General features: G+C 44.8%; 1 protein-coding gene across 1 annotated transcript in view; it reads right to left on the reverse strand.

The window, feature by feature from the left end:
- The window catches only part of LOC146203463 (uncharacterized), an 83,314-nt gene extending 68,844 nt beyond the window's left edge, over positions 1–14,470 (reverse strand). Inside the window, exons 1-5 of the mRNA XM_084588782.1 lie at positions 14,348–14,470; positions 11,191–11,327; positions 9,462–9,530; positions 8,720–8,803; positions 1,716–1,785 (exon numbers count right to left, since the gene is read on the reverse strand). The gene's annotated coding sequence lies outside the window, so the exon portion shown is untranslated. The remainder of the gene's footprint in view (positions 1–1,715; positions 1,786–8,719; positions 8,804–9,461; positions 9,531–11,190; positions 11,328–14,347) is intronic.
- Positions 14,471–23,473: the final 9,003 nt, after the last annotated feature.

Raw genomic sequence — 23,473 nt, forward strand, 5'->3', positions numbered from 1 at the left:
TACTAAATATAAATTAATTTGGCCCAATAATTGATCAAAATACATGTACAATTAACCAATAATCCAATCTCATGGTTGATCACGTGACATATACTATGCTTAGACAGATAGCTTGACAGTAGCGAAATAGACTAAGTCCTGCTTTGACCTTCTCTGATCTTGAAGTTCAAAGCACCAGCCTGGATCGTTTCCCGAAGTTTTACTGCGGTGACAGATTTCACGCTCTAAAAAAACAAACACAAAGTCAGAGGCAGTACTAGATTAGATGCACAAAGTAAAACGCCTTATCATGTGACTTAAAAAGTGTCTGCATCACAGAACTCGCCTGAAAGCTTTGTTTATCAGTATTCCCCATTCAAACAGTTCTAAGAAGAAACCAATCAATTCATGAACATTACTTTCGGCATTCTCAATGCTTTTCTCACAATTTTTCAAAAATTTTGTGCACTCCTGGAGCGCAGACCTGGCCCAAAAGCTCGCGCTTCACTCACTGCTGCGGCCGGCCGGTGGGCGCCAAGGAGAAAAAGCGTGTCGTGCGCAGCACTCGCCGCCGCTGCGCGAGGAGAATCGAGGAGGAAAGCGCGGCGCGGAGGAGAGTGTCGCTACTTTCAAATTATCAAGGGACTTTATATGCTAGTAGTAACAAGCGCAATCTTTGGAGCGCTACTGAACCTAGCTGGCCTCGTATGCACGTGCTACCAGGCGATGATAGCGTGCTCGGGTATATCATTATCATCGGTTATGCTTTTTTTTTTACCTCCATAATGTTTGTAGTCGTCGCCATTTTGCGAGGTGTCCGAGTCTCGTTGTCATTGTTCCTTCGTTCCGTCAGTGTTACTTGCATTTGTTCCATCGTCTATCGTGTTCTTGGTGCCGCATCGCAGTGGGGTGGTCCGCAAGTTATACAGCTGCTTTTAAGCTGAAAGCTTTCGAATACGGGCTACAGCATAGCAACCGCGCTGCCAGCAGGCACTTCGGCGTCAACGAGTTCAGCGTAGTGCGCTACTGGAGACAGCGATTGCAGTGTCAATATGGAATCGGATCAAGTCTCTGATCAAGAGTAGAACTGTATGGTCTGCTGTGAGCATTATACCAAGAAATGCAGGGAGTGATGATAAGGCTGCATGCGGTAAATAAAGTGCTTTAGCAATTTGTGCTTTTGGTGATTCTGTACTTTTATAACAAGGGTTAAGTTCTGCTTAAAAGTAATGTTTTGGTTATATCTACAATATGACCTAAGAATCCCGATTCGCACCTATTTAAATTTGCTTTTAGCACTCCAAAACATTTGCTCGAAAATTTTCTCCGCATAATTATCGCACCCCCGCAACTTAGCATCAATTTTCTGCGAAAAAAAGTGCGAGCATTATGAGAGTATATACGGTACACATGCATAGTAAAGTGGTATATAGTCGAACCTCATTATAACAAAGTCATATTTAGCACAAAAATCTGTTCGTTACATTCAATATTCGTTTTAAAAGTATGTGCATAAATTCCTGCAAGCAAGTCTGCAATAAACCCAAGCGAAATGAGCTCTAACATGAACAACACAAAGGTGCAAAAACACACAATTCTCGAATTAAAAGCATGGTATAAACATGAAAGCTTGCCTTTCATCGCATGTTGCAGAGCAAAACTCAACAACCAAGTAGGGATGCCGCTATAAAATGCAAAACACGCAAGATACATGAGCCGACACACCGCTAGCTTACCTCATATTTTTCCTATTTATGAGGGTCAAGCACTCTGAGCTGAAAGGCCTTGTTTAGTCCTTGCACGATCCTAAGAAAGAAAAAAAGAAATGACAGTAAACAGGCACAACTTCTTCAGCAGGCAAACAAGCTGAATTAAGTTTTACAGGATAGATTTATTCCTACTACATGTGAGAAAACACTCAAAACTGAACATGTATCACAGAATTTGGTTTCTTTTTCTGGTCACTTTTATAGCGAAAGTAAAATACGACAGTAAACTCTCTCTCATTAATTTGACCCCTGTTAATTCGGAAACTCGGATAATTCAAACTAGGGGTACGGTTCTGGTCGCTGGACGCACGCAAATTCGAACGCGGGATCGCATCGAGGTACGACATTCACAGACAGCAATACCGAAAGACCTCCCCGAGCCTCATTTGCATAGAAAAAAGATGCCCACGAATTTGTGCACACTATGGCGGGCAGAATGGTGATCAGAGATTTTCCATTACTGAAACATAGATCAGCCACATTGTTTCGGTTTCGCTTAAACTTTACAGATGCGATCAGATGCACGCGTTGGCCAGCTGCAGTGCTTCGGACGCTGCTTTGCACGTCACTGTTCTTTTATCTTTATTTTGAAATGGCGTAACGGTGTTCAGGTGCCTACGCATACATCCCTTGCACGCATCGACATGCTGCGTCTGGTACACTGACATAACTGAAACTGCATACTTCACCGCGTGGACAGTGAGGTTAAACATTGTCAAAATGCGACGGGGCTGTTTTGTGGAAGTAACACTGCTACTGCATCATACTGTGAAAAGGGTAGCGAAAACCTTAAGATTTTGGAGCACTTCTTCTAACGTTCCCGACAGTGTGTGCAATGTAAACCTCTTGAAAAAACTGGAAAAATACTGTCGTTCTCAGTTCGGTTGCACCTCGATAAACATTATACAGGTGTTCATTACATAAAATTACTGAGATGCAAACAGTTTTCTAGTTTTTTCAGGCCCATTTAATAATTCAAATTTTCGGTTAATTCAAACATTTTTCTTGGTCCCTTGAAGGTTGAATTAAGAAGTTTACTGTACAAACATTAATTTTTGTACAGGACATAAGATATTACCATCTTTTGTTAATAATTTTTATAAACATTAACTGAAGAAAGGTTTGGCAAACCATTATTTTTTTCATTTTTTTGCTGTCGCACCCTATTAATATGACCCCTGTTAATCATCACGACCATCATTACCACCAGGTGGATTATACCAACTGCAGGGCAAAAGCCTCTCCCATATTATATCAATTAACCCAGTTCTGTGCTAGCTGCATCCACTTGACCTTGCAAATTCGTTAACCTCATCCACCCATCTGACTCTTTGCCACCCCCTGCTACGCTTTTCTTCCATTAGAATCCAATTTGTTACCCTTCGCGACAAACGGTTATCCTCTTTTCACACTACATGTCCTGCCCATGTCCATTTCTTTCTCTTGATTTCCACTGCAATGTTATTAACTCGAGTATATTCCCTGACTCACTCTGCATGCTTCCTACCTCTTAAAGTTACCCCTACCCCTTCCCATGCCATAGCTCTCTATGTTGTCCTTAAGTTGAACCCTTTTCATTAGCTTCCATGTTTCAGCACCATAGGTGAGTACCGGCAAGATGCAACTGTTATATCTTTCCTCTTGAGCGTTATTGTTAACCCTTTCATTACCACGCCCATATAAATAGATAACCGGTGATTAATGCTTTAAGTAGTTGATTTCAACACTGAATTGTTTCTCGTGTACTTAGCACCACCCAGTGGTTAGTCTAAGCACTGCACTTGTAGAACCAGTTTAAATTTTCCTGCTCTGGCAACGTTCTGATTTTTTATGGACATTTTAAGAACTAGTGTGCATGTGTTGTTGCGAAAGGGGGCATAACGGCTGCACAGGAAAAAAAAAATGCAGCATTGACATCAAGTTCATGTGATCAAAAGTCTTCCAGCAAGTCAAATATCGAACCATATAGTTGGCTCTATTATCCGACGGTTTTGAGTGGTAATAACTACCTGAAAATGATGTCAGCTATTCACTAGTGAGCTTTGACTCTGACTCCGGGTGGTTTTATTCCATGAAAACGCATTCCTGAAGATCCCTCACGTGTCCAACATGTATACCTGGCCTTTACAGCCAGTTTGCAGCAGTTTTGATTTGGTGCCTCACGAAAAACCAGGAACTGTTTCACTGCATGGCACAAGAAGTGAGGCTGTTTCCAGCTGTAGTTTTTTAAGTAGTTAAAGAACGGCACTGTACAGATAATTTTTTTTTTTTTTTTTTTTTTTTTACAGTGTTCCTGGGTCATTGATCATCAAAATGTACATTATAAATTTTCTTTATTAACAATGCATCTATGATACTGTGCCTTTTCTATCTTATTTTTATTAACTTGCCACAAAAATGGCAATTTTTTAAGTTTTTGTGTTCCCTAATAAAAATTTTGCTCTGTAACTTATGGTTTTGGAAAGAGCATTCCATAATGTGCAATTTTGTATACTGCAACGTGTGCTGAAATATGAAATATTATTTGTACTAGCAAAAAATGTATTCCGAGACCTATGGAAAACAGCCATTTTCTCACGGTAACGAAAGAGTTGAGCTGCTAGTCATGACCTGCGAGTACTTGCCAAATGCGATCCATCCAAATCTTATTCTTTTACTTATTTCCCTTTCGTGGTCCGGATCTACAGTTACTATCTGTCCCAAGTAGACATGTTCCACATAGTAGACATAGTAGACTTCTAGTGCTTCGCTACCTATTTTAAAGTGCTGTTCCTTTCCGAGGCTGTTGAATATCACCTCAGTCTGTCTTCTGCATATTAATCTTTAGGCCTATCCTTCTGTTTTTCCAGTCTACATCACTAATCATTCTAAGCGATTTGTCCCCAGAGTTACTTAGCAAGGCAATGTCATCAGCAAATCACAGATTACTGAGGTATTCTCCATCCACCCTTATACCAAACTGCTCCCATTCCATGTCTCTGAACACTTTCTCTAAGCAAGCGGTGAACAGTACTCAGGTGATCGTGTCTTCTTGCTTAATACCTTTCTTTATGGAGAACTATGGTTGCTGTGTAGCCGCTATAGATATCTTCTGGTCTTTTCACATATGACTCATCTAACCCTGGTTTCGCAATGCCTGCATGACTACTGAGGTTTCGACTGAGACAAATGCTTGCTCGTAATGATGAATATTATGTATAGGTGGGTTGCAGAAACCTAGAAGTCAGCTTCTCTGCAGAGCAAAAACCCCTTCACCATAGCGGCCAAACCTGTTTTGGGGGCAGAAATTAGGTGCAGTGCAGGAAACGTCTATTGTGGTAATAATGGCAATGTCCATTTCCTGCACCCCTCTTCTTGTCGCAATTAAGGGATTAAGAGAGAGAGAGAGATATATATTTTAATGGCAACAGGAGATGTCTGCCTGGTGGTAAGCCTAGCATGCTACTCCTGATGAGGGTTGAGGGATGAGGGTGACAGAGTGTGGGAAGGGATTAAGAACCCTTCCATTTGTGAGTGCCATTCATAATGCACACCCCGCCCCTACCTCCTCCAGGCTACAATAATATGGTAGCGGTGGCTACCAATCTTGACTGCCCCAACCAAATATTTTCTTCATCTATAATTTGAGTGCAGGACACCATAGAAAGGCAATGAGAAAGCGCAAATTCCTGAGTTATAGACATTTTTTTTTTATGGTTTCATGCTTTACAATGCCAAGGTGGCTGGTCGATACACATCACCATTAGTCGTATTGTGTAAATAGCTGCTAAGAAAAGGCTCTCTGCAGTGTTTGTTATCTTGAGAGCCAACTGACTACAGATACACGCTAGTGGCTCATGGGACATAGAAAATAATCGTAAAAGATACACCATCATGCATCTGAAGAACCATTAAGATACTCTGAGTGTACCAGATCATTTTAAATGCAATGGCCATTAATACAATGAGCTGGAGTTCCCTAGAACATGTCTGACTTACACTTCATGCTGACTACATGCACTGAAGCATACCTTGAAGCATTCTTAAGAAAAATATTTTTCTTCACAATCTGTAGTGACATAATACTTGCTTTACAGAGAGGCTTAATTGGAAACCAGGTGTCACTATTAACTAGCCATGACTGCACAATGGTTTCGTTGCATGCATTATGATCTTCTGTGCAACACTTTGGCAGCCTTTTGCCCACGGACATTCATTTTAAATGCAGAGGAGCTTTGGAGAAGGAAGTTAATGGCTTATTGGGTGGTGCTTAATACAGTGCAGCCAATATGATGTCTCTGTACCAGAGTTTTGGCTCCTCGCTTGTAACATGTACTTCTTGAGTATAACCTCAAATTAAACAGCATCATGAATAACAGGCCTTGAAAGATATTTATAATCTGGAGGTAAATGAGAACACTGCTCCGGAATAAATACAGAGAACCTGCTTATTTCTGCACTATTCCCAGTTATGTACACTGGAAAATAGTGCAGAAATTGAGTTTAACCCAAGAAGAAAGGGCTGTAGCTACCAAAAAAAAAAAAAAAGAGAAAGAAAAAGGGGGGGGGGGGGGGGGGGGGGCACGTGAATATTGAAACTTTGGAATACAAATAGAACATCCGACGAGTACAAAAAACAAGTAAAAATAAAAAATAGCAAACACTGTTTGTCTCGTTTATGTCAGAATTCGCATGTTATTTGCAAATAAAATTAAACTAGAATTGCACAGAAGTGCACACCCTACTGAAAAATCCAGTATAAACTTTATACATGATTCTATTTACCATTTTTTGCACAGGAAGGACCTGCGTGTAACTGTCATACTGCTGCTGAATACAGTAAACTCTCCTTAATTTGGCCTTCAAAGGACCAGAAAAAGATGCCCGACTTAACCGAAACCTCAAATCGTTGATTGAATCTGAAGAAACTGTTGAAAATCATTTGCATCCATCAGATTAACTTTACCAGATGAACACCTGTACGATAGATGTACAGGTGTTCAGATAGATACGAGATGAAACCGAAGTGAGAACGACGTTTTTTTCTGGTTTCGTAAAGTGCTTTACACACACTGTCGGGAAGGCCCTCTTCACAGCAGGGTAAGGTGCCTGTTCACAAAACAGCTCCATCGTGTTTTGAGGATGCTTCATTGCCCAGTCCGTGTGGTCAAACATTGCAATGAAGTGTACAGTATGGTGATACGGCAGTGAATTTGAAAATTCTCGGTGTATTCAAAAATTTTTGAACATTCTAAAATTCCGAATATCAATTTTTCTAATAGAGATATGAATTGAATCATAAACATTTGATGCACATCGAAATTTTAAGTATTTGCACACCCCTAAAAATATGCCAGCAATCTGCATTTATGTCCACAATGATTTATATTGCATGCTTTTGTTTTGGTGACGCATGTTTTTGCAGATTATAGCTTGCAAAAACCAAATGCATTGAATGAAGATTAAAGCAATACCAATGAACAAGCTTCTACATAGCAGGACAAAGCCGCATGTTTTGTATAAAAATGACAACTGCGCTAAAGTTGTGCCAAACGTTAAGAAAGCAAAATTTTTTGAACATCTGGTAGGGCCAACTAAAGACATTAAATAGCTAATCTTGCATTTTTATTTGCAGGCAGTGGATGGGCACAACAGCAAGCAGCTTGCATTGTCAGTCTAAGGATCACTAGCATGAAAAGCTACACAGACAAAGACTGTTGCTTGTGTTCTTGTGTGTACCAATTCGATATGCAATGAAACAGTATCCATAGATCCATATACACATTGTGATGGTGTAATAAATATCAATTATCTGCATGCACATAGAAGCACGTTGCAATAAAATAGAAAACAAAAAATCACCATTTCATGTAAATGAATATAGTAACCAGCTGTAATGTTAGCACAGTTCAAAATAAAAAAAACGTTATTTCAATTATTCAATAGAAGGACCAGATCTTCTAAGGATACCAAACAGAAAAAGCATAAAAAACAGCTTTTCTTCTTTTCTAACCACTCTAGCTTATCATGGCCATAAAAAACCCATGTCAGTGTCCTGAAAGACGACGGTTCTAAAAATAACAAATCATTCAGCACTAATTGTTAACCTGAAGAAAATTCAATGTGCACAGAAAGCCAACATAGCTTTTGTAAAGCCAATAGTATGATATTTTTTTGATCCCATGACACAGTCCCCAGTTGTCTTCAAATTATTGGGAAGATAGTGAATTGTGACAGTGCAGCTTCAGCACAATGGGTGATGTGTACTAACAGTTCCTCGATTTTTAAAAGAATTCTGATAGCGAATTGTGGCTTGACAGGTTTTGGAAGCAAGTATGCCTCCCACAGCTACAATCATGCATACTTATAAACTGCACACCACTTTGCACAATGCTGACTACAGTCTGTGCTGAGCAATTAAAATCTTCCTAACTAGCATTTAATCAATAATGCACTGATATCTATGCATGTGCTATTACAAAGCATACTAAATAAATGAGAAGCAATTTGCACAACAAAATAGGTATGTTAAGTCTCCACTGTGCTTGTAATTGCTGTAATCGTAACAGAAAGCCCGAGTAAAATTAGACACTGTGACGTTAAAATTTTCCTTGAAAGTAGAGACAGCAAGTTTTTCTGCTGAAAGAAAAACTTAATTGTTCATGCCTTCCTTTTCACACTGTTATAAGACAGGATGAGCCACAGGAAGCAAAGATGGCATTTACACTACAATGAAGACACCACATTCACATTCAAAGTCGTGCAGAATATGCTACCATGTGAATAATTGTGCTGACTGACCACACCATCACACTACTGCTACAGATAATATCTGGCAGTATGTAAAAGACATAAATGGTAGGTATGTGGCATTTAACATCCCAAAAGTGAACAGGGGCAGTGAAAAAATGACAGTGAAAGGTTCCAGACCAGTTTAAACCATGCAGGGCTCTTTCCCAAGCATTGACCTCACAGGCATTTTTGCCACCCACCTCCATTAAAATGTGGCTTCAGGAGATGGGGCTTTGATCGCACTTCCCTGGGTCCACCAACTGGATATCACAGCTATCAAGACACTGCATTGAGTTGAAATATACAACATTACACAGCAGCATACCAAGTTTCAGTGCGAGATTGTTACAGTTATATAATGTTGACAGTGACAGCGCATAACCGCGGAGCTTTACAAAAACATTCCTGCAGGTTACCGTGTTGATTTCAAGTAGACCATGAACACCAACTTGTAACTGACCAGCGTTCGTGATGCGTAGTCCTCAGTCCGTTCTTGTGTCTGCGCTAAACCTTTTCTAATAATGTTATACCAAATGGCAAAGCACTCCCTGGTCCCAGCATTTCCTCAATTTCTTTTACAGTGACCTACTGTAAATGTACTAAATAGCCAGCTAATTGTGACATCCATGCTAGAAATGCTGGATACTGAACTGCGGAAAAGGTAGAAAATTTTGGCAGCTGGCTAGCAGAGCCAGTACTAGCCCTTCTCACTGATGATACTCAGCATGGCACCCTAAAGTACTCTGTTAGGAAGGATGCTACCGTTCAGCCACTCAACTAGGACGGGGCTCAAAAATTTTCTGAAGTAACGCATAAACAATTTTCGCTAGCTATTTTGAGCGATGGAAAAACTACGCAATCATAGATATTTGTGCTGGCTCTGGAGTAAACTAGCCCTTGCTAATCTGGTGAACAGGCTACAATGATGGAAGGTACGCTTACTTGTTGAAGGTACAGAGAAGTGGGTCCTTGCTTTCAGCACTGCCGTCTGGGTATTTCGGCTGCACTTTCCTAGTTTCGAGACCAGAAAAAGAGGACACAGAAATGAGTACAACAGACCTCCAATTAGAGGTGTGCACGGGCCGAAATTTGGAGCCCAAGCCCGAGCCAGGCCCGGCCTGACATAGACAGGGACTCAGTCCGGCCCGGAGCTTAAATTTAAGGCCCGGATCCGGCCCGGCTCGTCATGCTAGAATTGCAGTTGAAGAGATGAAAGAGAACAAAATAATTTCAGGATGATAAATTTATCCAAGATCATAAAAATGTTGAGTTCTCATGTTTGAAATGACAAATTCTCTGAATATATAGGGGACAGCACGTGCGTAGAATTAACTTATTGCACAAAAACAACAAGTTATCCATTGAATTGAGACATTTGCGGCGCTCTGGATAATGGACCCAGTAGCCCTGAGGTTTCTTTCAGTGCTACAGCAATGACTAACATGTTATTTGATAGGAAAACAAGTGTTTCGATAAGCAGCTGGTTTTCTTCTCCAAATGTGAGCAAATCTAAAAAGGGGTTGATTTTGTGGCTAGGTACTCGATGAGCTCGCCTGGCTCACCGTGTGCTTTTCAAGTGAAAATTTCGCAGCAAGAGAAGCAAGAGTAAACTCTTTCATCGCAGAAGCTTTGAACTATGTCCCGCTTCAAACGAGGCCATGTCGAGGCAGTAGTGCGTCACAATAGGGGGGGTTTCATTTGACGTCATCCGCAAGGGGCGCTGGCGGCTTGCCATGGTCATCGTAGCAGACGCCGTAGTTGCCACGTGGTAGTGCGACCGTGATATGAGGTGCAATTGTTTTGCACGTGTTGACGTAAATATGCGGACCAGTGGATATGCCCGTGATCTACGTGGAGCAGAGAAGCTGCGGTATTTTGGAAAGGTTTGGCTGTGCGGCGACATCGACCCTTACGACTACGGTGATTCCGACGTGATGCGGGACATGGGACTGCTGCCGTGAGCTGAATTCACCGACAGAAAAGATGTATCTTGTGCCCGGAACAAGTTTTATGACGCGAGATCAGTTAAAAGCTTATGAATCTATGGAAACACAATTTTCTGAAGAGTGGGTGAGTGCAAGAACCATGTGTCAGGGTGCTTGCTGACAGTCGACGCGTCGTTCTTGGAAAGGTGGGGGATTTGCAGCGTGGCTGTTCATGTAGCTAGCCTATAAATATTGCTACCCTGATCTACTTTTAAGTGACGAGCTACAGACTGATATAACGGAATCGCCGCGTACTGGTTCACCGAAGATCGCTTTATAGTCGCATCCATTTGTAACATAGTGCACGCAGAACGGAAAAGCATTTTTGCTGTGCCATTCGTGCTGTGAGCGCGGAAAGTTTTCTGTTTTACTGCTGAAATACTCCAGCAGAAGTGCTTTATTAATGTGTTGGACCAGTGTCGGTAAAGCTTGTGAAGCTAGTCCACTACAGCTACCAAAAATCTGCTGCCGGAGTCAGGCATTTTCTTTCTGGCCTGTACAAGCCTTTGCGATTGATACGACGAAACCCATCCGCTCTCCGTCTAGTTGCGAGTTCTTCAGTTTTCTTAAATTGGTTGGTAACAACTTTGGGAATGTAAAAAAAGCCTACCTGGACAGCGTTCTCGTCCCCGGGCCTCTTTTTTTTTTTTTTATTGATTACTAGACCCAAACACAGCACAGCTCACCATTGCTGGCACTTGGCAGTCAAGCTGGGTGGCGTGGCGCAAAGCACTGCCAACATGCACAGCACAGAAAGCTCCACGTACGAAGGTGGTCGCGGGCACACTTCTGATGGTGTTTGTATCCCACGGCGAACTTGAGACTGCGAGCAGGAGGTTCGGGCGTGCGAACGACCATGAAAATGGCGCTCTAGACTGCGCGACGCTAGTGCTGCCTGGAAGCAGGGCATAATAAAACCCCCCTATAGAGACGTGTGATTGGCGACAGCAAGGCGCGAAATTTGAAACGGACACGTAAACATCAGCGCCAGTGTTACTAAAGCGGAGATGCAAACTATAGCCCACAAGGGGCTCCTCGCGGCGAGGAGGCGGGGAGGCAAGGCGACTCGACGCCGGCAAAGAACTCCCGAAGCTCTCACATGGGGACGACGCGGGAAAATGCAGTGCATTCTAGACGCTTATCGCACTATACGGCTATTTAGCTCTTTCACAAATGTTACATGTGTTCGTGATCCGGGTGTCTGGCCCGGTCCGGCCCGCCCGAGACAAAAACACTTTGGCCCGGGCCCGACCCGAGCCTGGGCGAAAGGGCTTCCGAGCGGCCCGAGCACGGCCCGGGGCCGTGCCGGGTACAGGCTTTCAGGCCGGCCAGAGCCCGTGCACAGCTCTACCTCAAATTGAACTCTCTACTACTAATCTGGCGCGCCACATTTTGCTTCACTCACTTGGTCAGCAGCAATGCTCAACATCTTTCCCTTACTTCAGTAGGTCTTCACCGATATTCTATGTCCAATGATGTACGGAACAAAACTTGCTTTTTGAAAGGGTGTTCGAGCTTTGTGAGTGATGAAGCTTGCTCATGCTCTTCAGTCAGCACTAACCCAATCCAGCTGTGTGCTGACACCGCCAGACTCTCAGTAAACTGCCTGCACATGACACCAGCAAGTATAATGTAGTTCTCTTGTAGGCAGCACCTCGCTCTGTTTTTGTTGAGGGACAACTGCAGCTCGGACTTCCCCAACAGAAGCTCAAGGTGTTCTTGCAAAGATGCTGTGCCACTTAGCTTGTCGAACGCAGCTACACTGTTGCTGGTCAGATGTGGTTGGCTCTCCATCGAGTCTCAGCACTGTACACACTGCTCTGCTGAGCAGGCGTCCATGGCCTGCACTACTTCTTTCCACACGAACCACTGATAGGAACACATTCTCATTGACTGTGTTGTGAAGCCCCCAAAGGATCATGTAGATTCTGCCTACACCCACAATGCACAGCTCTGTCACGCTCCTCTTGGCTCTTGGACAGGGCAACTAGGCCACACAGTGAGGAATTTTTTTTCAGGCTGCTGAAGGGAATCAAAAACTTCGGCTAGTAATGTCTCTTTTTCATTGAACTCAGTCCTGTGCATGCCCACGTGAAATGTCTGCAAGTGAATGCTGAATAGACCACACCAATGAGATCTTCTGGTGGACTTCGATCATCAGGAGTGTCATCATTCATCCAATCCATGTAGAGGCACTACAAGGAGTGGTTTAGTGCCACCGAGAAGGCATACACAGATTGCAGAATGCCGCAGCCAAACCCATTGTGCCCGACCTTATATGTGGTACCACATCGATGGGCCTGTGCCAAGGGTGGGAACATATCTGATCTGATGAATGATGCAGAACAAGGGAAAACTCATCACGGCCAATGCACTCGACCCTGAGTGGTTCAAAGGTCAGATTTCCGTCCTGTATGATTGGTGGCATACTGTTGACTTTGGGCAACAACAAGCTTCTCAGAGTAGTGTTGAAAGCAAGTCCAAAGCACGGCTTGCTGATGACTTCTGCTTCAAGAAGTGACTTCTGCAAGTTCAGATGCTCCAAATTGCAGTTTGCATAGAAAAATTGTAATGTGTGCTGCTCCTTTGCTGTCAAAACAGCAGTGTGGCTGTGTTTTAAGCTATTAATGCCTAGTCCAAAGTTTGGCTTATGTATATCCCATCGTGTCATCAATTATTGCAGGCTCAAGAACAAGATGATAGTGCAGCAAACAGATCTTTAAAACGATGTGGAAAAAGTGCATGCACTGCATGCCAGCTTTCCAGACTCAACAGGAGAGCCTTTGAATCTTCCACTCTTGAAGACCTCTGTCAAAATGTCAAACACGGAAAAACTATTCGCTGTCCTAAAGGGTCCGGTCCTTGAGCCGCTCACATGTGAGCAGCGCGAGGAGCATGAAACTGGAACATTACAAGGACCAAAGGTTTCTAAAAAATTGTATGCAGTGGAGAGTTTGTGAGTTTTTTCTGAGCCCTTCAGCCCCCAAGGGGGCGAGGGCTTCACTAATAATAAAGTTTGTGACGTTCAGGTGATGCAGGCACAGTGGCGGACCAAAAGCTTGGAGAAACGCACTCTCAGATACAAGAGGGTGCAGGGATGCAAACCAGGCTTTGGAGATTGAGAGCCGGTCCAAACAAGGAAGGCGAAACGAATGAAAGTCGTTGTAGGTGCATTCGGTCGCACGCCCGGACCTCGCGGATGCACTGATGTTGTCAAGACAGCCAAGCCATCAGGAAGGAGTCATTGTTGTGACTGCCGCCACTCAGTAGCTGCCCGCGCAGCCATCTCGGTTGCCGTAAGAGAGTAGACGCATCTTAATCGGCTCAAATTCAGTCATATAACCAGCCTGGGTTCCCACAATGCTTCCCAGGAAGGTATTTGGTCAATGAGCCACCATGCTGTAAATGCGGACAAGGAGCAGGAGCGCTTGACCAGCCTCGGTTTCCGTAAAGACTCGTTCCGGGAAGGCAGTTGGGTTAAGGAACGCTTAACTGGAAGCCGCTTTCGATTCCAAGATTGCAAACTTCGGCTAAATGATGTAGTCTCTTTAATCCTAAGCAACCTGAAAAATGAAACAACCCTATGTTACAGTTTGCAAAATAAGCTATTTCAAGAGCGCGACACCAGCATGACTTCAAAAAAGGGCGCAGGGCATCTCCAATGCTCAGCCGGTTAACTGGCTCACAGAGTAGCGCCCCAAGCTTATGCTAGGGAAGGCGCGACAACCCCGAGGAAACTACTCAACCAATCTTCCGTCCCGCGCCTCGTTACACGGCCTGTCACTTGACCAAAGCGCGTACGACATTAAAAAACAAGATTAGCGCTAAAAAGTTCCATCAAACCTTTCAAGAGATCGTGCCGACAACTTTCAAACTCTGCATCACATTCTATCACACTGCGAGACTAAACGGCCGCTTGCAACGCAGTCGCAGCATAGACTGAAAAAGATGTAACTGATGCATACGCACCGGTCAAAAGGCGAACGTACGCTGAAATTCTCGAAAAACTACGAAAGCTTGCGAACACAACACCGACGAATCGTTGAAGTGGTTAAAGTGACGCGCGACACCGCGCCTCCCAACTACAAAACAAACACGCAAACAGAAAACAACTACAAAAGCAAAAAAAAAAAAAAAAAAAAAAAAAAATAAAAAAATAAAAAAAATAAAATAAACACGGCGTTTTAACCACCATAACCATGGTATGGTGTCTACCATGGTACACATGGTAAAAAAATATATAAAAAAACTTCCCATTGTTGCCTGTATTGCTAGGCTTCGTATAGTTCAAAGAAAAAACTGAAAGTACAGACACCAAGTTTTGTTGGAATTTTGTTTTTCATTACAGTATATTGAAGAGCTCTAGTTTTCACTTACAATTTAATTTTTTTTTCTCACCGCGCAGTTTCGGTATTGGTTTCAGCAGCCGATTGATTGGTTGAATAAAACATTTTCCACCGATGTAGGGTCCCCTACGCCCCTACTCCCCGCTCTTGACACTCAGGCCTGAGAAACGGAGGCCACGGGACCTCCGTGACTAAAGGCTGGCGAAGATATATTGGTTCCTGGCGGCTGACTCGTAGCTGGTCTCGTTGAGGCTGACTCGTGGGGTGGCAGCATGACTCGTTGCTGGTCAGCGGGGACCTCTCTTCGCAGCAGGGATGAGCCATTTACGGCAAAAGCCTCTAATGCCTCATGGTTGTCCGTCCGTCTGCAAAACCTGTCACACTACGTCAAACATCCTGACAGCACTCCGGACGCGTGAGAAACGTTGTTCTGCTTGTCGAGCGTCATGCCAAAGCCATTGCCATGGGGACCGCCGCCGCTGTTAGTGGTAGATAGTGACCGATAATGATAGCGGTAGTTGGAGATAGTGACAGTCATCATGATAATGACAGAGATGACTGTGACGTCATCGGTCGTGACCGGACGTCATGACAAGATACGACGCCATCATGAGGTAGCATTCGGTCATGTCTTAATAACCGAAACTGATGTCATCATGACGTCACATCCGGGTCATGCCGTCATGGTCGATTCACGCATAAACGAAGCTGATCCCGCTGACCCCGCCTAGCGTCCGATCCAGGCGTTCGTGCTGCGTCATTCATTTGGTGCTTCCTCGAACACTGCACGAAACAGCATACAGAAAAAGACGCAGTAAAGCAGAAATCAGCAGTGTTTCAAATTGGTTTAAAGGAAAGAAAAGACGTAGTATCTGTCACACTTCTCCGCGGACTGAACCAAGCTTTAAGGGAAGGGTGGAAGGTGGGAGTAAAAAAAGAGAGGAAGGGGTGAAGTAGTGAAGGGCTACAGACCACCGCGCAATAAAGGCTTTCGCCTCATCGCACTTCAGGCCTTCAGTGATCCAAATTGCCCCTTAGAATTTTTAATGCAGTCCCTAAAACCCCGGGATCGGCATTCTGAAATTATGTGGTCGAGGGTCCCCATCGCTTTGCAGGTTTTACTATAATCTTTTCTGTCATCTATCTGCGTGCGAAACAACCAGATAAAGTTTGTGAAGTTTCCGGCTTGTTATCGTCGCCAGGCTCTATGGCCTCTATATTATTTACACAACCATCTTTGATGCTGTAGCTTTCAGCAGCCGAAAGATGGTTGTGGCATCACAATCAAGTCTAGGTCACGCGCTGCATAAAAAAAAAAAAAAAAAAAAGAAACGGTGATCGCCGACTCCTGTGCTTTTTGTTCCCCCGAGGAAGACTTGCTTTAGCGTTATAGTGAATTATAACAACGGAGAAAAAATATATCGCTGCTTTTTTTTTCATCCCTCACATGATCTACACTTGACTTTGACGTCACAGCTATCTATCGCCTGTTGAAGCGAAACCGGAACAGGGGAAAAAAGAAATGCTATTATAAATTACTGTCCGGCTGCGGTGGTGCCCGACTTACTTGATGGAGTGCCCGGGTTCGATTCCGACTGCCGGCGCCTGCGTTTCGATAGAGGTGAAGTGGAGAGGCGTCCGTGTGCTCTGAGATGTCGGCGTACGCTTAAGATCCCCAGGTGGTCGAAATTACTTCGTAGCCATCCACTACGGCTTCTCTTTCCACTTTGCCCCCCCCCCCCCCCCCCTTTCCTCACTTCCCTTTCGGAGCAGTTCAGGTGTCCACAGAACAATTGTGACATATACTGCGTGTCACAAGCTGCCTCACCTATTATACATCGGAAGTTACGGGAGCTTCTGCCTCAGATATAGAGTGAGTGAGTGAGTGAAAACTTTATTGAATATTTCAAGGGTTTCGCGGTTGTGAAGTCTCCGTCGTCTTCTCTGGCGCTGGCGACTTGAGACTTCTCGTCAGCAAGGGTGGGCCCCTATTCCAAGGCTCCACTGAGTCGCGCTGCATCAGTCGCGTGCTGCACTAAGGCCCTTTGGGTTGCGAGCTCGCCGCTGGTGAGCCGACTCTCCCATTGCTCCGCACTCGGGTCTTCGTGTTGGTGGAATGCTTTGTTGCGTTCGCATTCCCACGTGATATGATAAAGTGTAGGTGTGGCATCGCACCAAGGGCAGGTGGCTCTGTATTGTGTCGGGAACATTTTATTAAGTATGTGTAGGTTAGGAAAGGAGTTGGTCTGTAATCTGCGCCAGCCGGTCGCTTCCTCCTTTGTTAGGGCTTTGTGTGGTGGTGGATATCTAATTCTAGCTCCCTATAGAGCGAAATTCACGGGACCCCGCCACTTTTCTGGGCAAGATTCAGCCTGTCGGTAGGGGCAGAGACCGTTTGTCCCTGACGCGGACGCTGCGCCCCCCCTTCCCCCCCCTAAGGCGAGTGTACAAAATAACCGACCGCAGAAAGCCCGCGCCAGTGCGCCTGGGGAGATTAAGACTTCCGGCCACTCTCGCGGCGCTCCGGGAAAGCGTATTGTGTTTCTTCGGGCCCGCCATCGACGTATCGTTCTCTGCACCCGTACGACCGCCGCTACTGAGCAACCCAGCCTTCGACCCCTCAACAAACAAGAAAGCCGTGAGAATTGCATTCGCCACAGACTATTGTTCAATCGAACATTGTTTTTCGCTTTTTGTTAACCTTTACCTGACTTAGCAATATTTTATGCTGTGTTTTTTATGTAACTTTCGCCCATACTCATTATACCTAGAATACTTGCTTTGTTATCTTTATAATTTTCTTTTTATCACAGTGTTTTGTTCATTGTCGGGTTTTTCTCTTGTCATTTAATTCTTTGTCTTTTATCAATATCTTGTCGTGGCGTTTTATTTTTTTATTGTACTCTATTATTATGCAGTGTAATTCGAACTACTATTTATAAACATTCAATTGTTTGTAAAAGAAAGTGACCTATTTGAACTCACACACCTCAATCACACACCGACACACGTGCTTCACGGGTTGACCGGCCTAACTTTTTAAATGTGTTCTTAAACCTCATAGAGTGACGACGGGTAACCGTAAAGGGGATCCCACGCCTCTTTTGACCGTAAAGGCGGGGGTTTGTGACACTGAGCCTTTCCTTTCCTGTGAACCAATTATTATTATAAATTACTCAGCGGTTGTTGCAAATACACGTGGTGATCTGTGCCAATTAATGAAGCGCATCATTACAAAGGATAAAACACGAACCCGAAAGATCACTATAATAAGACTCAGCATGTTTTTAATGTGTGTTTTAGATATAATTGCGCACCAAAGTCAATCTAAGTTATTTTTCTTTCTTTGCTTTGGTTTAAAAGAGAGGCAGTCAGAGAGAAAGAGAATGTGAGGAAACCCTATCCTCTCTGCTGTGGAACACCCCCGGCGCATAGAGCCGCTATCAAGATAGATAAGTATTCTAGGCACTGTAACACCGGTAGCGAATTCGCTCCATAGACCAATGAACAACGTCATAACCGCCCATTCAATGGGGGTGCACCCCGCCCCCATCGCTTACGCTATCGCTATCGCTGTAATTCGTGCAGCAGCCACGAATTACAGCGATAGCGCCAAGTCCTCCTTCAGTTATGCCCTGTATACATTCTGGAGGACGAATTAACTATGGACCGAATTATTTTTGGCCGGAAAGGGGACTTACACACAGCGGGGCGCCTCAAAAAGTGCTCTAAAAAGGGGGACGATGAGGTTGGTGTATGCTCTCCGGAGATTGCATGCCGCAGGTGCGTATACAGAGAGCGCAGCTCTCCAGCTCCCGTCCCTATGCTTCGCGGCGTCGGCCTCGTAACCAGCTCCGCCCCACTTTCAGCCCCCCAGCTCAGCCCCCCAGCTTAGCCCCCCTTTTCCTCCGTGGCGGCGACCGCTCCTGTTATCTGATTGCTGCGCGCGCTCTTGCCCCCCCCCCCCCACTCGCCGCTGCGTATACTCCTCTCCTGTCTCTCTTTCTGCGTGGCGGCGAGGGAGTTCTCCGGTTGCCGAAGCGCCGGCTCGCTATCAGCGGATCACGGTGCGTGCATTCCAAGCGGAAACGCAGAGTCACGTTGTCTTCATTCGCTAGCGGCGTCAGTCAGTCGCTGCTATCTCTTCGCAGCGCAACTTTCCTATGGGCCCACGCGCTGCCTCCCGCAACCTCCCTATAACTCAATTGCTCTCTTCATTTCTCCGACCACAAAGCTTCCTTCATGACAGTCAAGAACTGCTAGTGGAGTGCTTCTTGAAGGAATGTGTGTGAAAAATTAAAAAAAGTTGTCTGTAATTGCACGTACATGTCTTGGTCGAGATATTTGCCTCAATCTATCGAAAAGGTGAAACAGCTGATCAGCTGCGCTCGAATTTCACATTAGGAAATAGCGTAATCATTGGCAAATTTTTTCTCCTACTTTGCCATAGCTGCTGCCAGCTGGTCGCACTGGACGTGACACTGACCAGCTCACAGAGAAATGGCAAAGTAAGCGAAAACTGCTTTAAAGGCAGATCGCTCGCTCTCGCCGAGCCCATGTACCGTAATTCGCTGCTTGCCCGGGTTTTCGGTTTCACCTACACCGACAGCATGAAGGTCCTAGTATCTGGCAAAGAAATCGACCCAAAGGACTATGAGATTGAAACCATATATCTGAGTCTATCAACCCGTCAGAAACGACTGTCAAAAAGCCAAAACGAAGTCAAGTCCTGGCCGACCAGCTGAACACCGTCAAGCGTACCGACAACATCGCGGCCGCTGCCATCGATATAGGATAGGAAATATGTTAATTTCTCTAGGAAGGTCTTGTACTAGTAGCAGAAGAGGTCCATCTTCCGTCTTCTCACAGGGTCGGTGCCCCTATTCCAGGGCTCCGCTGAGCTTCGCTGCTCGCTGGCGTGCTGGAAAGCGGCGCTGGGCCGTCGAAAGCGCGCCGGCTCATCACCTGCAACAGATATGCCGAACACAGCAGACGTCCCAGCTTCGCGCGGCGCGAAAGTCCCGCGTTGCCTTCGGGGGACCACAAGGTAGTGGTGTTTCATTCGAACGGAGTGTCTATAGGCTGACTGACCTACAGCCACGCCAGCATCGACTTGCCCTGATAACCACTGCTAAAGATCTCCAAGCTCTGGAAGGCACTAATCCATGCATCCACTCTATGAAAAACCTGATGCCCATAAGCCTCATCGCCATAACACAGCTCACCATTCAGACGCCATCACCGCCTACATCGTTCCTGCCCCTCGAATGGTGCAGTACGAGGTGCAATAACCAATGCTTACTAGGTTCAGGCTCCCATCATCAACGCACGCCGCATAGGACAAACCCGCTTGATAATGGTCATCTTCCGGGAGAGTTCAGTGGCTCGGTACATCTCCTGCGGAGGTGGGCTGCACAACTGCACGCCGTATAGAGGACACCTGGAAGCTTGTGCGAACTGCAAACCTCCTCACTACAGGATATATGCACTGTTATGGTTGGGGCCCCGGCCGAGGTTGACGAGGCTGAAGAAGGTGACAGGAGCCAAACGGGTGCCGGCGAGAGGCAGTCATCGGGGCGCCTGGATGGCGGGGTTCGATTCGCACTCTGTGGAGGCGACCAGCCGTCTCGCCGGGTTGTAAGGGGCGCCCGCAGCGGCGACAGCGAGGAACCCAACCCATCTCCCTACAGCGAAGGAAGGCCGGATTAACACCGCTCGCAAATTCCACCGGACAGGTACGTCCGGTGGAATGGGAAATTGACTTTTGCCGGTAGCGAACTTTCTGGACTTTTTCGACTTGGGGCTGAATATCCAATGCCAGTCCAAGATCGCCGTCGATACCAGCAGCGCTGACCCTCGCTTCCGGCAGTGGGTGGTGCCTCGGGTGACCTCGGGTGTCCCACTGATTGGTCTGTGCCAAATGAACTACATTTCCCTAGATAGGGAATTGGGAACGACAACAGTATTTAAGAGGTACAATCGTATACACCTCCTCTGTAGATTTGTACATATTCCATCACGCAGAAAAGTTGTACATAAACGTCTTTCTTTGCCTCCTTTCCCTGGCTGCTCCTGCTTCGTCGTCTCGGCTGCTCATGGTCCTGCTGCGGTAAAGCCTAGGCCCCCGAACTCCGATTACATCAGCACTCTTCCGCGCACGCGCAACTTCCCCCACCCTCAAGATGACACCTCGATATGTATTCCAGTCTGTATTTTACACCCGCATGACCGTTACCAGAGGATGCAAAGCCAGGGGCACGGATCTATCTATCTATCTATCTATCTATCTATCTATCTATCTATCTATCTATCTATCTATCTATCTATCTATCTATCTATCTATCTATCTATCTATCTATCTATCTATCTATCTATCTATCTATCTATCTATCTATCTATCTATCTATCTATCTATCTATCTATCTATCTATCTATCTATCTATCTATCTATCTATCTATCTATCTATCTATCTATCTATCTATCTATCTATCTATCTATCTATCTATCTATCTATCTATCTATCTATCTATCTATCTATCTATCTATCTATCTATCTATCTATCTATCTATCTATCTATCTATCTATCTATCTATCTATCTATCTATCTATCTATCTATCTATCTATCTATCTATCTATCTATCTATCTATCTATCTATCTATCTATCTATCTATCTATCTATCTATCTATCTATCTATCTATCTATCTATCTATCTATCTATCTATCTATCTATCTATCTATCTATCTATCTATCTATCTATCATCATCATCATCATCATCATCATCATCATCAGCCTGACTATACCCACTGCAGGGCGAATGCCTCTCCCATATTTCTCCACTTACCCCGGTTCTGTGCTAGCTGCATCCACTTGACCCCTGCGAACTTCTTAACCTCATCCGCCCTACTAACTTTCTGCCGCCCCCTGCTACGCATTCCTTCCTTTGGAATCCAGTTTCTTCCCCAAAGCTACCATCGGTAATCTTCTCTTCGCATTACATGTCCTGCCCATGCACATTTCTTCTTCTTAATTTCCACTAGAATATCAGTAACTTGAGTTATTTCTCTAACCCACTCTGCACGCTTTTTATCTTTTCATGTTACCCCTACCATTTTTCGTTCCATAGCCCTCTGAGTTGTCCTCAACTTAAGTAGAACGCTTTTGGTTAGCCTCCACGTTTCAGCCCCATAGATGAGTACAGGTAAGATGCAACTGTTGTATACTTTCCTCTTTAGCGATACCGGTAAGCTCCTAGTCATAATCTGCGAGTTCTTGCCAAATGCGCTCCATCCTAATCTTATTCTTCTTGTTATTTCCTTTTCATGGTCCGGATCTGCGGTTACTACCTGTCCTAAGTAGACATATTCGCCTACTACTTCCAGTACTTTGCTACCTAATGTAAACTGCAGTTCCTTCCCGAGGCTGTTGGACATTACCTTAGTATTCTGCATATTGATTTTCAAGCCTACCTTTCTACTTATCCTGTCTAGGTCATCAATCATTATTTGCAGTTCATCCCCCGAGTTGCTTAGCAAAGCAATGTCATCAGCAAATCGCAGAGTACTGAGGTATTCTCCATCTACCCATATCCCTAACTGCTCCCATTCCAAGTCTCTGAATACTTCCTCTAAGCAAGCTGTGATATAGTACTAGGGAGATTGTGTCTCCTTGCCTAACACCTCTCTTTATGGGAATTTTGTTACTTTCTTTATGCAGAACTATGGTTGCTGTGCAGCCGCTATATATCCTCTAGCACTTTCACGTACGGCTCGTCTACCCCCTGATTTCGCAATGCCTGCATCACCGCCGAGGTTTCAGCTTAGTCAAATGCTTTTTCGTAATCAATGAATGCTATGTATAAGGGCTGGTTATATTCCGAGCATTTTTCTATCACCTGGTTGATGGTATGGATATGATAGATGGTAGAGTACCGTTTCCGAAAACTTGCTTCATCCTTTGCTTGATTGCAGTCTAAGGTTGTCCTGGTTCTATTAGCGATTACCTTAGTAAATACCTTATAAGTAACAGACAGTAAGCTGATTGGTCTGTAACTTTTAAGGCCCTTGTAGTTCCCTTTCTTATTAATGAGGATAATGTTCGCATTCTTCCATGGTTCCAGTGCCGTCAATGACACCAGGCCCTGCGTATGCAGGGTGGCCTGTTTTTCTAGCACGATATCCCCCCGTCCTTCATGAAATCTTTAGTTATCTGATTCTCTCCAGCTGATTTCGCCCTTTCCATACTTTGTAATGCTTTCTTGACCTCGTCCTTCGTCACTGGTGGAACGTCTGACTGTTTTTCCCTACCGCGAATCTGATTATGGTCCTGACTACCTGGCTACTGCAGAGATCTGAACTCCTCGGCTACTTTGACTATCTTGTCCAAATTCGTGATGACGTTGCCTGCCTCGTCCCTTATCGCATGCATCTGGTTTTTGCCTATGCCTAATTTCTTCTTTACCGCTTGAAGGCTTTCTCTGTTCTTTACAGCATGCTCAATTTTCTCCATGTTATACTTCCTTATATCGGGCACCTTGCGCTTATTGATTAGCTTCGATATCTCGGCCAATTCGATCTGGTCTGTTGGATTGGAAGCTTTGATACTCTGGCGTTTCTTAAT

The sequence above is a fragment of the Amblyomma maculatum genome, chromosome 1, assembly GCF_055883805.1.
Source record: "Amblyomma maculatum isolate TAMU_Amacu chromosome 1, ASM5588380v1, whole genome shotgun sequence".
Lineage (NCBI taxonomy): Eukaryota > Metazoa > Arthropoda > Arachnida > Ixodida > Ixodidae > Amblyomma > Amblyomma maculatum.